Genomic DNA, 5850 nt, shown 5'->3' with positions numbered 1-5850 from the left:
GGTTCAGGTCCTGGCCTAGAAACCAGGAGAGACTTAGTTCTAACCCCCATCCCACCCACACCTTAGACATGAAAGCCAGCTGGGCTAGTCTCTCTCTCTTGAGTCTAACCCTTTTCACAGGGTTATTGTTGGGGAGGGGGGAAATAGGAAATAGGAGTATTAAGGATGCTAGTTACTTACAGACAGATAGGCAGACTGATAGACATACATACACAGAGGGTGGAAGATAAAATTTTAATAATAACACTAAGCCTTATTTTGGTTTACGACACGGGTGTCAATCTAGATCGTGTCATGTGATCTATCATGAAGTATCACAATGTTTTTTGCTTTTGCGGAGCTGGGGTGGGCATGGCCTGTGGGTGACACATCCAGCCCGTGGGCCGTCAGTTTGACGCCCCTGGTTTATAAGAATATTTGGGTCCACACCCCTTTCTGAATTAAAATCTCACAAGCTGCATTATGTCTTGGTATTGCCAAGCCTTTATAAGTATGTACTTGGGCCACCTATAACTTTAGTGCTAAGGATAAAGTCAACTCGAGGAACAATATCATCAGGAAATTGATAAATGGGGAATTCAGCCATCTACGTTGTGCACATCAGCTTTGGCCTTGAGCATCTTTGTAGCAGAGTATGCTGTCCCAGTATGGGGTGCATCTGCATATGCAAAAAAAGTTGATATCAATGAAGTAGTATGCTTAGTGACAGGGTGTCAAGAAAATATATTCTGTCACGGGCATTCTCCCACCTAAGATCAGGAGAGAAGTAGCAGTAGACACCGAGAAAACTAAGCCAAAGAATGATCCTCAGCATCCTCTGAATGTCGAATGGACATATGCCCCAAACCTGCCAACTCAGATCTAGAAAAAACTTTATGGCAAGAACAAACATTCTTGAGGGAAGCAATAACAAAATTGAATCAAAAGATGGAGGATGGAGACTATCGAGCAAGGAAGAACGTTAAAGGAGGATATGGAGGAAGGATCAGACCTCCCTTGTACAACTTGGAGGACCATGAATAAGTTGAGGATTGGAATGCCTAAGCATACAACTAATATTTCAGTTAGAGGCTCTTAGCAGATAACAACATGTGTGAATATGGAGAGACACAAAGGCCAACCCATCTGCTGGTTTGTTTACTTTTATCAGAGACATGTACTGATAATGACTTACTTTTGGTCAAAGCCAAAGCCAAAAAGGTGCTTCATTCAGGTAGTCTAAAGATTGATCTAGACATGGAAAAAGAAGAAGAAATTCTAAATCAGGACATTATTGCCAGGGGTGTCCAGAGCAATAGTCTCTGTGACATGGAGCACAATATATTTTTATTTTTGCGCTGAGTACAAATGAGGCCATTTCAACAAAATGGCGGCAGACAAAGGCCTGTTGTTTTTAAATGTGTGAAGTACATGTAACACCTGTTAAAAAGAGCCAGAGTTGTGATCATTGGTCATGCCTGTCATTTTGGAGCCAATGGCCATTGCTTTGAATATCCTGGTTACACTGTTAAGAGTCATGCTTGGTTCAAGAAGGTATTGTGGCCTCATTTGGACACTAAAGTACACATATATTATGCTTTAGTATGATGTGTACATCAAATGTTGAAGCGGCAAGTGTTTTGAAACATTCTACTGGAAATGCAAAAACCATTGCTAGGAAGGTGAGATGTATGGTCCATAGTTTAGCAATACCAATAACACTTAGACTTATACTGCTTCAGAGTACTTTACAGCCCTCTCCAAGTAGTTAGAGTCAGCGTATTGCATCCAATAATCTGGGTCCTCATTTTACTGACCTTGGAATGTTGGAAGGCTGAGTCAACCTTGGACCGAGAAGAATTGACTGTGGCAAAATTAGGCTGCAATACTTCATTCTAAGCACTGCGCCACCATGGCTCATAATCAAAACCTATATTTAAGATTCCTTGAAAATTTACTGGAGAATTTGAGTGAAAATACCCAATGGGTAAGTTTTGCAAAGGAGGAACCTATATTATCCAATATGAATTGTCCCTCCAGTTTACAAGTTCAGGGAACTGTTCTAGAATAGTTTTATTTCTGAAGTAGAGGTCTGATTTGGACATCTTACAGTTTTAAAAGTGGATTGTATATGTTTCCATTTTGGGAGCCCTAATAATAATTTTGCTTACTTTTTTTCCTGGTTATTCAGTTGTTAACTGCTGAATTTCATGGGTGTAATCTTTCACCTCTTTTGGGGGGTTAGTTAGCAGTAGGCTTTTTTTTTTGTAATATGGATTGACAAGTTAATTGGTCTTTGTTAAAATCAATTGAAGAAGCAAGCAATGTCATCTTTCTAATGGTTACTTGTTGCCTTACTTTTAGAGGCCTGTGATGGCTAAAGAAACCCATCAATTTGGTAAGTGATATTAATTATTGTTTCACTTGCTGGCGAAATGCTGGTTTGGTATAGTGTACCCTGTTTCCCTGAAAATAAGATATCCCCTGATAAGCCCAATTGGGCTTTTGAGCGCATGAGCTAAAATAAGCCTCCCCCCGAAAATAAGCCCTCCCTGAAAATATATAAACGCAGAGCTGGAAATCAGGTAAGACGGCAAGAGGAGCACCCCAAAATAATAAGACCTCCCCGAAAATAAGGCCAAGCGCTTATTTCGGTGTTCAAAAAAATACAAGACAAGGTCTTATTTTGGGGAAAACACGGTAGTATATTTCTTCATGGTCATTAACCCTTAAACAAAAGACAGCTATGGTGTTAAGTCACTGATTTTAACAAATGTCAGATCTCCAATCATCACCAACGGAACAGCTTTTTCTCCAAGTGACCATTGCTGAAAGATCTTTCTAATTCAAACAATGTTTTTGTTTACGTTTTATATAGTGTAGGTGAACATTCTTTTTGTAAACTACAGTTCTTATGATGTTTCAGATTACACAGAAAAGGAGGCAGGAAAAATGGCCATCCAGGAGGGATTCAGCATTGTGGTAACAGCAGATTCAAGCAGAGAAATTCAGGTAGACATCCTGGAGCTATACTTTGAAAATAAGAGGCATTCTGGCGGAGGGCCTGTGAAGTCCTGCATTAAAGATGGACAACAATTCATCGTCACCTTTGAAAAAAAAGCAGGTAATTTCTATCACAGCTTTTTATCTGAGAGATACTTTATTTTAAAAAGATGGGCTATTTCTACTTTTCTTGCTCTTGCTATGAAGATCATGTCCAGGGCCGGATTTTCCTATAGGCTAACTAGGCTTCAGCCTAGGGCCTCAAGATCAAGAGGGGCCTACACAGTGGTGGGATTCTGGGGGTTCAGCCGAACTCTTTGTTAAATTGCTGGCTCGCCCGCCCCTCGCCTCCCACCCGCGCGGCGCCAGCCTACTGTAGCCAGGGGTAGGCAATTGTGGCTCTTTTACAACCTGTGGACTTCAACTCCCAGAATTCCTGAGACAGCTTGGCTTGCCCCGCCCCTCCGCACCACTATTTATTGCCAATAAATAGTGGTGGGCGAGGGGCGGGGGAGCCAGCAATTTAACAAAGGGTTCGGTGTTTTTTTTGTAATTTTATTGGCCCACGGAGCTTCAGCATAGGCTAATTGGCCTCCCGGCTCTCAGCTGATTTGTCTCAGCTGTTTTGCTCAGGGCTCTTCTGTTTCGGTGCAAAGAGTGCTGGTTTTTTTTCCCCTAGCTGTGCTGAGAAACGAAAGTGAAACTGCTTTGTTGTTGCTGCAAGGTTGGAAAATTAGGCAGGCAGAATTCTTTTCTTTTTCCTCACCAAAAAAGGAAGGTACAAACAATGGGAAATTTAGGGAAAAAGAGAAGAGTTCAGGATTTTAAAACACAAAAGAAAAAAAGCTCTATTTAACTAGGGAATTGTAATAATTGAGATACTATTAATTGTATATTTCTGAAAGCAGAAATGGTTAAGTTGTGGTTTGGAGGAATATATGGGGGAAATTATTTGGTTTATTATTATTGGTAAATATAATTAATGGATTTGTAAGAAATTGGATTGCATGGAAATAATTGGAATATTCATGTTCATATTGATTAATATACAAAAAAGATAGTTTTATAACTAATTGATTTATATTAAAATGTTGAATTTGTATTAAACAACTGTATTACATAATTACATAATTAAACAATGTGAGGATGGATATCAAAATAGATGACAATGGGAAGGGGTATAATATAGAATAGAAGGGAAAAATTGAATTTGATTAAGATTAGAGATGAGGATGAAGGGTAATATTGGTTTTTTTAAAAAATAGATGAGGAATAAATATGGCAAAAAGGAAATATAGAAATTGTAAATTTAATTGAAATGACTAAACACTGTTTAAATTTGTGAACCGGCCAAATACTCTGTTCAAAGAAAATACATTGTATGTTTGTATGTGTGTTCCTAATTATTGTTATTTATTCATATTTGTTCTCTTTTATTCTTTAAAGTTTAACAATTCATTCTTTATCTTAATATCTTTATATTTGTTTGGGATTGGCTTTCTTCCCTTTCATCTTTTTTATTATACAGCAATCTTTCTCCTCAAACCTACCACCTCTCTCTTTTCTTTCCTTCTTACTTTCTCTTCCTCCCCCTCTTCTTCTCCTTCCTACTTCCTCTTCCTTTCTCCTTCTCCTCCTCTCTTCCTCCCTCTCTTACCCTCCCTCCTACTTTAATTTCCCTTCCCTTCCTTCATCCCTCTCTATTGCTGTATCCTTTTATGCATATGGACTACTCAGAGGGCTGAAAAAATTATTTCTGACTGGTCCTCGCATTTTTGACCAGTCCTCGAACTTACGACTGTCCTCACATTTTACGTTTTTGCCCTATCTTGTCACCATGGTGAAGAGAAGCAGTTGTGAAATGAGTGACATGGTTGTTAAGAAAGCTGCACGGGCATAAATGTGAGGATGGTCATAAGTGTGAGGACCGGTCAAAAGTGCGAGGCCCAGTCAGAAATGACTTTTTTCAGCCCTCTGAAAAAAGTCTATGCACATAGCCACGCTCACCCGGTCACATGACAAGCTACCCACGCCTACACAGTCACGTGACCAGCTACCCACGCCTACACAGTCACGTGACCAGCTAGCCACGCCCACCGTCACATGATTGCCAAGCCACACCCCCAACTAAGCCACGCCCACAGAACCTGTTGTTAAAAAAATTGAATCCCACCACTGGTGAAAGGGCCTCATAAGTGGAATAGCCTAGGGCCTCTTTTCATCTAAATCCGGCCCTGATCATGTCACAAGTATTTGGGGAGGTGCATTTTCCAATCTTGAACAAAGCATGGGTCCTTAAAAAAATGGTCAAAATCTCACTTCCTCTATTACATGCAAGTTCATAAGAAAATGTTGAGTTCTCACAAGATTTGGTCAAGATGAAGGCCATTTACATTTTGGCATTCTGCAAACATTGCTGTCTACAGCAGGGGGTTCTAAATTTTTGTCCTCACACCTTCCTTTAGTGTACTGTAGTCTTAATGTACACACCTCCCCTAAAAATCTGATCACCAAAGTGATCCCAAATGAACAATGAAGACAATACAATGAAATTTGGGGAAAGGTGTGTGTGTGTGTGTGTGTGTGTGTGTACATATTGTATATATGTGTATTTGTGTGTGTGTATACTGCATATACACACATACAAAATACACATACTGAAACCTGAGCTTGCTTTGCCTACACACACTCACACACAGACACGCTTTTGTGGGAGTGGAAGACTTTGGTTAGGTGTTTTTCTATAGTTTGTGGAATGTTAGTTTTTTAAAAATATCTTTCTCTTCAACTAGATGCTCAAGAGGTTTTGCAAAGAGATCGTCATCAAATCAGTAAAATTGTACTTCATGTCAAAAAATACCAGCAGGA

Source organism: Pituophis catenifer, unplaced genomic scaffold (assembly GCF_029215685.1).
Source record: "Pituophis catenifer annectens isolate HBS135680 unplaced genomic scaffold, rPitCat1.0.hap2 SCAF_1, whole genome shotgun sequence".
Taxonomy (NCBI): Eukaryota; Metazoa; Chordata; class Lepidosauria; order Squamata; family Colubridae; genus Pituophis; species Pituophis catenifer.
This window is presented reverse-complemented; position numbering follows the sequence as displayed.